Consider the following 10,125-nt stretch of genomic DNA (forward strand, 5'->3'; position numbering starts at 1 on the left):
GCTGTCCATGGGATCTCACCCAGCACTTCCCTAAGTTTTATGAAGTCGGCTTTCTTAAAGTCAAGAAATTGAGTCCTAGTATGCTTGGCTGCTCCTTTCCGCTGTATAGTAAACTTCAGAAGAGCATGATCACTCGCGCCTAATGATCCTTCCACTTGTAGCCCACTAACCAGGTCATCAACATTGGTTAGGACCAGATCTAAAATGGCTGTTCCTCTTGTTGCTTCTCCCACTTTCTGGACAATGAAGTTGTCTGCAAGGCCAGTGAGGAATCTGTTTGACCTTATGCTCTTGGCTGAGTTTGACGTCCAACAAATATCCGGGTAATTGAAGTCCCCCATTACTACTATCTCCCTTCCTTTTGCATGCTTGGCCATCTGTTCCAGGAAGGCAGCATCTATGTCCTCCGTTTGGCTTGGGGATCTATAGTAAACTCCCACAATGAGGTCTCTGTTATTCTTCTCTCCCTTAATTTTGACCCAAATGCTCTCACTTTGGCTTTGAGGTTCTAAATCTTGGATCTCTTCACAGGTATACACATCCCTGACATATAACGCCACTCCTCCTCCTTTCTTGTCTGGTCTGTTTCTCTGAAATAGATTGTATCCCCCCATTATTACATTCCAATCGTGGGACTTATCCCACCAGGTTTCAGTGATGCCTATTATGTCATATTTAGTTTGCTGTACCAAGAGCTCAAGCTCATCTTGTTTATTTCCCATGCTTTGCGCATTAGTGTACAGACATTGAAGTCCATTAATCATTCCCCCGTGTCTCTTATTTAAGGATTTTTTCCTCCCTCCACTAGGTCCGCGTGCTGTTTGCTCCATTTGGTCTATGACATTTGGATGATCATCTTCATTAATTGATAGACTCCTACCTTCAGGAGCACTGTCTCCCTCCCCCACATTAGTCAGTTTAAAGCCCTCCTGATGAGGTTTCTGAGATTTTTGGCAAAAACATTTCTCCCAACCGTTGTGAGGTGCAGCCCATCACTTGCCAGAAGTCCATCTTCAAGAAACTGCAGTCCGTGATCTAAGAATCCAAACCGTTCCTGTTTACACCATTTGCGAAGCCAGCTGTTCACTTCCACTATTTTCCCCTCTCTCCCTGGGCCACGTCGTTCAACTGGGAGGACAGACGAGATGACAATTTGTGCATTTAGTTGCTTCAATTTCCTGCCGAGAGCCTCGTAGTCTCTTTTGATCTTCTGGAGGCTATTGTTTGCAGTGTCATTGGTTCCCACATGAACCAAGAGGAAGGGGTATTCGTCAGTGGGTTTTATGATTTTTTGCAGTCGTTCAGTTACATCTTGGATCTTAGCCCCGGGGAGACAGCACACTTCCCGAGACATCTTGTCAGGCCCACAGATCACTGCTTCTGTTCCCCTCAGTAGGGAATCCCCTATCACCACTACACGCCTCCTCTTGGGTTTGGTAGGGGTTCTTCTGTGAGCTGTCTGTTCCAAGGTCGCCTGCACATTCCCTGAGGACTGACTTTGCTGCTCGTCTTCATATACCTGATCGACTGTAATGAGGGAGAGATCCTCAAATGGAGTCTGCTCTTCGTCTTCCATGCTAGGGGAGAGGACCTCAAAGCGATTGTGTATTTCTAAACAATCAGAGTGAACCCTGGGCCTCCTACTTCTTTGAGTCACGTTTCTCCATATATCTGGCTCCTGTGTTGCTGAACTATCCTCCTTCTCAGGGGAGTCCCCTGTCTCCTCTCTGGTGGAGACGGTGTGCTCTGTTGCTTCCAAGAAGAGCTCCAGCTCTCTAATTCTTTGGAGCGTAGCTACACGTTCCTCCAGTTGCTGAACTTTGTCTTTTAAAAGGGCAATCAACATGCAATTGCTGCAGGTAAAGCTGCCTGCAACCTTTGGCAAGATGGCAAACATTGCGCAGGAATCGCAGGCGACTGCAGCTGTTCCCTCCCCTTCCATCTTGAGATCGTGTCGTTCAGGGTGGCTACAGAGGTCCTCCATCATAAAAAGCTTGAGGACAGGACAAATAACTTCCCCTCCACACACACACACACAAAAAACACCTAGGTCTCCCCCACAAACGTTTGAGACTAGCTCCCCTAAATCTAAAAGATGGGTATAACTGCGCGCGCCGCTAGGCGCGCGCCGCTGCCCTGCAGCCTCTGATAAGCTCCTCCCACAGCTAATCCCCTGCCTCAACAGAAACCCTGCCCCCTCTGACCTTTACACAGGGAAAACAGCTAATCAGCCACAAAGAAACACACACACACAAGAAAACCCTTTTTGCTCCTTCTTCAACTCTGCCCTGCAGCCTCTGATAAGCTCCTCCCACAGCTAATCCCCTGCCTCAACAGAAACCCTGCCCCCTCTGACCTTTACACAGGGAAAACAGCTAATCAGCCACAAAGAAACACACACACACAAGAAAACCCTTTTTGCTCCTTCTTCAACTCTGCCCTGCAGCCTCTGATAAGCTCCTCCCACAGCTAATCCCCTGCCTCAACAGAAACCCTGCCCCCTCTGACCTTTACACAGGGAAAACAGCTAATCAGCCACAAAGAAACACACACACACAAGAAAACCCTTTTTGCTCCTTCTTCAACTCTGCCCTGCAGACTCTGATAAGCTCCTCCCACAGCTAATCCCCTGCCTCAACAGAAACCCTGCCCCCTCTGACCTTTACACAGGGAAAACAGCTAATCAGCCACAAAGAAACACACACACACAAGAAAACCCTTTTTGCTCCTTCTTCAACTCTGCCCTGCAGCCTCTGATAAGCTCCTCCCACAGCTAATCCCCTGCCTCAACAGAAACCCTGCCCCCTCTGACCTTTACACAGGGAAAACAGCTAATCAGCCACAAAGAAACACACACACACAAGAAAACCCTTTTTGCTCCTTCTTCAACTCTGCCCTGCAGCCTCTGATAAGCTCCTCCCACAGCTAATCCCCTGCCTCAACAGAAACCCTGCCCCCTCTGACCTTTACACAGGGAAAACAGCTAATCAGCCACAAAGAAACACACACACACAAGAAAACCCTTTTTGCTCCTTCTTCAACTCTGCCCTGCAGACTCTGATAAGCTCCTCCCACAGCTAATCCCCTGCCTCAACAGAAACCCTGCCCCCTCTGACCTTTACACAGGGAAAACAGCTAATCAGCCACAAAGAAACACACACACACAAGAAAACCCTTTTTGCTCCTTCTTCAACTCTGCCCTGCAGACTCTGATAAGCTCCTCCCACAGCTAATCCCCTGCCTCAACAGAAACCCTGCCCCCTCTGACCTTTACACAGGGAAAACAGCTAATCAGCCACAAAGAAACACACACACACAAGAAAACCCTTTTTGCTCCTTCTTCAACTCTGCCCTGCAGCCTCTGATAAGCTCCTCCCACAGCTAATCCCCTGCCTCAACAGAAACCCTGCCCCCTCTGACCTTTACACAGGGAAAACAGCTAATCAGCCACAAAGAAACACACAAGAAAACCCTTTTTGCTCCTTCTTCAACTCTGCCCTGCAGCCTCATATGATCAGCAAGTCCTAGGCACTGAGGTTTTACCCACAGCGCCACCCGCGTCCCCATCTTAACATATAGCAATTCACTATTCCTCTGTATTACACTTATGTAGGGAAGTGTTAATTATTAGCTCTAAAAAACAGAGAAACAGAAAACATTGTCAGCTATCCAGATACTAGCATAGTCAAACTAAGCTTCTTTATTTATTTCCAAAATAATTGTAGTACTTTTTTTCTTTTTTCTTTTTCAAACAAAGAAAAACCAAACAAACCCTTTATCTGCTCGGTTTCCCCTATGGTCCATCCCAGATACCCACCAATGCTGTATTATTTATATATTGTTTCCTATGATTTATGCATGGCTTGCTTGTAAAAGAAGAAGTTACAAGCAGAGAAATTTGAGAAAACATCAGAATATACAATAGTTCAGATACTAAAACAGATTAAAATGGCAAACAACCTTCTAAGTATCTGAGTAGGCTTGTTTAAACAAGCATGTTTTTAGCAGCTGCTGAGCAGAGTACAGTGAGTGTCCCTGACTGATCTCAGTGCTAGGGAAGGTACTGGCAAGAGATCCTGCATAGCAACTGAATTAATTTACTGAAAGACTATTTCCCAAATTTCAGCCACTTAATAGTACTCAGACTAAAAGTGGAATCATGTCCCTTAAATTGTTCTACAGCAATCTTGCCTATCTGGATTCCCATGGCACACCTGGGCAGCAACCCCACTGCACTGCCAAAGGACACACAGTGCACTAAGCACAGGTGCACTTCATGACTGCCCCACATTTTGGGAAGGATAGAAGATGCATTAATCAAAATTTTCAGGACCACAAACAGCAGGGATGTGACCAAGAGGAAGGCATGCAAGGAGTGATGAGTGGACCCAATACTCTACCCTTACCAACTTACTTAGCGATCTTTTTAAAAATAACGACCTCCATCTGTTCCACTGATTTCAAGTTTCTGCTAAACTGAGAAACTCTCAGACTGATATGTGTATATATGATACAGGATCCTAAAACCTTTCATCTAAAACTAACAAATTGGTGAGGGTTGATTGTTCCCATACAAGTTATATATACAATATTATACATTTCTGAATGTATTTCCACCGAGCCCAAAAGTTCTATTCCTGGACAGCCCCACCACAAGTGGTGGCATGGCTCCGTCTAACTAAAAGCTCTAAAACACATTGGTTCTATTCAGAAGCAATATGGACAATTGCTCTGCAACTCTATGCCGTCTATGTATTACCTCAATGTCCAAGGGACTATGGGAAGTTACTCAGTCCTTGATGGACAAAGCAATTGACTGACTATGAACCGGTACTGCTGCCTTTCCTATAACTTGGTGTGGGCTCTAACTTGATTCACAGAAGCATTTGTAAAAAATAATCTTCCATGCCCCAAATCAAAGGACAGCTAAACACTCAAGGTATGGAACAGGTGACTGCTTAAGTAGCCAAGCTAGATAGAGCTCAAGGGAACTGGACAGTGCTAGGGACATTGTGATATACACTGAATATTGGACAATGGAGCCAAAGTTATTACTGAGAGAGATTAAAATCATGATTAGACTCGTGAACATTGTTTCTCCTTGTTCCAATTGCATCAGATTGTTGGGAATACTTTGAGTCATCTCATCTGTTTGGTGAGACTGTATTGAATTGCACCTAGCTTGTCATTTATGCCTCCTTCAAATCCCATCTTCAGTGTCAACCTTATCCATATGCCACATCTCTCTAAGGCAGGATTTGGAGAAAGTGGTTGGCTTGTAACTGCAGATAAAATGGAGAATACTCTATTCCAAAAGTTTTTAACATAGGGGTATTCCCACCCCACATGGATACGTTTTCCACAGCTGTTCGAACATAAAGGGGAAAGGGAGGGTTTAACTTTTGCCAAGCAGATTGGCATCCAGTGCCAGTGAAAGATGGCCTTGAGTGTGGTTTCCTGAAAGTGAGCAGAGATCATTTAAGGAGGGGAGTGTTCCAGCTCCCTCCCCTTTGTGCTATTCAGTTGTGTGGCCTAATTCTGATTCCCATACAATTTCAAGGCCTCTAGCATTCCCCGCTTCATGATCTACTAGATTGCTGTGTATTAGGAAAGTGGAACCCTTCATGTCATATGCTAGACTGCTGCATAAGGATTCAAACAAGGTAAGTGTGCATAGGTCCTCTCCTCTCTGCTCCAAAGAAAGTGCAAAAGAATGTGCCTGAGCCACTTGAAACCAGGTAGTATTAATGGCTTTTAATTTACCTTGCAGTTCCTCTTTAGAGATTGCTTTTCTTCTGGGAAGCAAATCATGGAGTGTCCCATTCAGTTTATATTTCTGCCAAATTTGAGTTGCAGATTTTGTTCACAGATTGGTGCCTACTTTGGTCCTTGGTTTTATCTCTGAAATCATTGAAGTCTCCACCTACTATAGTTTGTCTTCTTTTAAAATTGTTCTACTTCTGTTAGGTTCTTCCAGAGAAAGTCTTGTTGTGCTGAGTTGGGTTCATCTAGACTGGTGATGGTGATTGGATGACTCTCTATGACAGCAAAAACAAAGAGGTGTCTGCCTGTTGGCTCTGCCCAACTTTCCCCAATGCTCAGAGGGTAGTGGTTGCTTATCAGGAAAGCAACTCCCCAAGTTTTCCCAGAGGCAGAAATTTGTAGTTGCTTGCCTATCCAGCATCCTTTGAGTAAGGCGGCCTTTTGGTTCTTGCACTGATGAGTCTCCTGCAGAAGGTAATGTCTGGGTCAGAGCTTTTTTCAGCTGGACCTCACCATAAATCAACTCTGGCACCTCTCAGGTGGGCACATTGCCATTCTAAGAGAATGATGGAGGTGTTCATGGTGCATTCCGGTACCTGTTTTCCCAGAAAAATAGCACTGGTCTGGATGCAGTGGCAGAGTTAGGGTGCCCTGTGTGCCATCTCTGTAGGGGTGACAAGAAGGGAACAGATTGCTGGCTGTACAGTGCTCGAGAAGCACCTTCAGCAAACCGCCTGGCGTCGCATACGCGGTGCCACTACATACACATACAGTGCACAGGCACGCACCGTACGTAGTGGAGTGTGCATGCACCATATGTACGGCATGTGCACATGCACCGCAGGGCAGTTTGCCCCACCCCCAACACCCTGTACCGGGTGTCGGTTCTCCTTCCTTCGCCTCCGTCTGGATGTTCCCTCTGCAGAACTGCCTCCACTCAGGCTATTTTGATTGCTGAGCCTAGCCCTCTAACATTGAAAGAGAGGAGCTTTATAGTTTCGCTTTGAGGAATTGTAATAATGTTGGTAGATATGTGAATTAATTACTAGGTAAGCTCTATTAAAGATGGTGTTTTTCAAGAAACTCAATTTTTCTGCTGGACTGAAAATCAAGCACCATAAACGGAAAACTATGTACACAAATCCTAGGATGGCCTTCCCTGCTTGCCAGCAGGAACATGGAAGTGATGGTGATCCCACTCATGATACCCAGGATCAATTGGGGTGGGGCACTTGGGGTCTTCTTTCTTATCTCCACATCTGAGAATGTGAACAGGCTGCTTGGACAAGTGAAACTAACCACCTGTCTCGTGATCCTTCCCCATCCTGGCTAATAAAAGCGAGCTGGGAAGGGCTCGGCGATGGGCTCGGTGGGGTAGTGAATGCTTCCCTCTGTGAGGGAGCCTTTCCAGACCCACTAAAAGAGGCGGTTATTAAACCGTTTCTTTTTTAAAAAAAATCTTTGGACCCGGCCAATATGGACAACTATTGCCGCCCAGTCTCAAATATTCCATTCTTGGGGAGGTGACTGAGCAGATGGTTGCTGAACAACTCCAGACACAGCTGGAGGATGCGGACCTTTTGGATCCCTTCCAATTGGAATTCAAGCATCATCATGGGACTGAAACTGCCTTAGTCACATTGGTCGATGATCTCCGGTGGGCTAGGGGGAAAGGTGAAAGTTGTTTCCTAGTTCTGCTGGATCACTCAGCAAACTTTGATACTATCAATCATGACATCCTTCTGGACCATCTAGGGGGGCTGAGAGCACAGGGCACTGTAGTACAATGGTTCTGCTTCTTCCTCCGGGGCCATGTCCAGAAAGTGGTGCTGGGTGATGAGTGTTTGGCCCCCTGGGCTCTCAGTTGTGGGGTGCCTCAGGGTTCCGTCCTCTCCCCCATGCTTACTGCAATGCCCCATGATTACTGCAATGCCCTCTACATGGGGATACCTTTGAAGATGACCCAGAAACTACAGATAATCCAAATAATAATAAAATTATTATTATCATTATCATCATCATTATCATTATTATTATTTTCTATGCCCTCTCCTCCCACCTCTTCCAATTTACAGTTGTGCTTGATATAGTCCAGATTCTTACAACCTCACAACCTAGATTCTGCCTTTTTGCTGGATTGTCAACTTAAAAAGAAAGTCTCTGTGAAATGCTATGCCAGCTTCTTTTAGTGTCAATGTTTAAGGCCGTTTGCTGCCTCAGTGTGGCTAGGCTGATATCCTGGAATATTTCAAAGCCCTCTGTCTATTTCTTCCTGAAGATCTAATCTTGCAGATTTGATTTTACTTCCTCGTATTCCTTGGAATGCCACCATGCTGGGGCTGTATACAACATTTTCTTTAGATGTCAATAGGATCCAGTTTTGTCCTGGGGCTATTGGAGACAGAGAATTATGGGACCGTCTAGCTTTCAAGCTAGATACACCAACGTACCTAAACTTTGTTGACATCTGAGCTCACTGAGAATTTCTCCAAAGAAAGCATTCAGGCAGGATTTCTTAGCATGGTATGAAAAAGAAGTAGAAGAATAATACTTGTTTTGCAAATTGCTGCAGTCCAAGGATAATTGATCTTAGGGTCAAATAGGAACTACCATTCTACTAAATACACTTGATCTTATCCAAAAGGGCAAGAAGTAAGAAGGAGAAAAGCGTGCTTCATTGCAAACAGCATTGGAATGAATTAGAACAAGCTGCAGTTGGGAACGATACAGCTCAGTTCTGGGCCATAATAGCACAAAAATCTAAACAATGGAAAATTGAGATGGCTGTACACGTTATGGCTGATAAATGGGAAGCATTTTTTCAATCAAGCTTTTAATTGACAACTGAAGTATATTCTGGCACTCATTTTACTGATTTGAACAAAAGTGATCTGTGGCCAGTTGTGACTCCCTCACATGTTAAATCATTGAGAAATGCACTGAAATATAGCTAAGCACCTGGGGAAGATATGATGGCTCCTGAAATGTTTATTGAGAATTATAATTGGTGGCTCCTGGTGCTAGCAAAATTGAACACATAAATAAATGTGTATGGTAAACTCCCTACAGGGTGAGATACAAATATTACAGCGCCACCCTACGAGGAGGGAGATAAAAGGGATCCCTGTAACAATGGACGGATAAGCCTGCTGGATGTGGCATCTCAATTGTATGTGAAGTACGTACTGATGAAACTGGAGGACTGGGCTGAAACCAATTATATCAAAGCAGAAGAGCAGATAGGATTCAGGTGGGGAAGAAGTACCATTGACCAATGTTATGTCTTAACCGTCTAATAAAAAAGTATGGCACTGGGCCAAATAAATATTTATATGCACCTTTGTAGATCTTACAGCAGCACTTGACAGGATAATTCGTGAAAGCTTGTGGTTAAAATGCTCAAAAACATACATGGTTTCCTTACACTTATTAGGATATTATGCTCTGAAACACATACTGTATGAGAGTGAGAGAAGGGAAAAATCATCAGCTGACAGCTCCAATTCTAAGATAGATAGATGATAGATAGATAGATAGATAGATAGATAGATAGATAGATAGATAGATAGATAGATAGAGATAGATAGATAGATAGATAGATAGATAGAGAGAGAGAGTTGGGTGTTTATTGCCCCCCCCCCGGCTGTTTAACATTTATGTAAATGGTGTAATAATGGAACTGCAGTATCCATAGAATATTTTTAATCTACTTTTTGGCTGAAATGACCAGGCTGTTCACAACAACAAATAAACTTGGATTGAACTGAATTGACCACCAAATAGCCTTTCTCTTCACTCCACACATTCTACATCTATAAAATATACAGATGTATTAATGCAGATCTTATGTGCCAAAACAGTTTATTTTGATCATGAATTCCACCAACTGTTAAAAAGAAAACCCAGGAGGCCAGAGAATCTACTCTCATCACGAGGCTCCAATATCCTGCTGCTACCATGAATGATGGAATTAAAAATGAAGAGCGCTTTCCTCTCCCCTATCTACCTGTAATGGGTTTAGGGGTTGCTCGTGCGTAAGTTGCCGCCACTCCTGGCTAGGTTACCTGGTTGAACCCTTTCTGACTGGACAGCCTCTAGCTTCGTGGCTGTCTCAGTTGCTGGCAGAATCCGTCAGTGGGCGTTTCTTGAACTTCTTCCAGCACAAAAGTTCTTTGACGCCTAGTCTCCGCCTAGTCTCCCTGCACGGAAGCCTTCTGCGCAGGGAGGGTGTGGGCAGTGGAGGACCTGTACTCTCTCCGCTGGTCTCCGGCGAGGAGTCTTGGAGCCTCCTCTCCGATTCCCCCATCTGCCCCCCTTCTCCACTGGTGTTACGCTGATTTCCTTCCCCAGCAGATGGGCTGC

This window comes from Podarcis liolepis (genome assembly GCF_965112155.1).
Source record: "Podarcis liolepis genome assembly, chromosome: 7".
In the NCBI taxonomy this organism is placed as follows: Eukaryota; Metazoa; Chordata; class Lepidosauria; order Squamata; family Lacertidae; genus Podarcis; species Podarcis liolepis.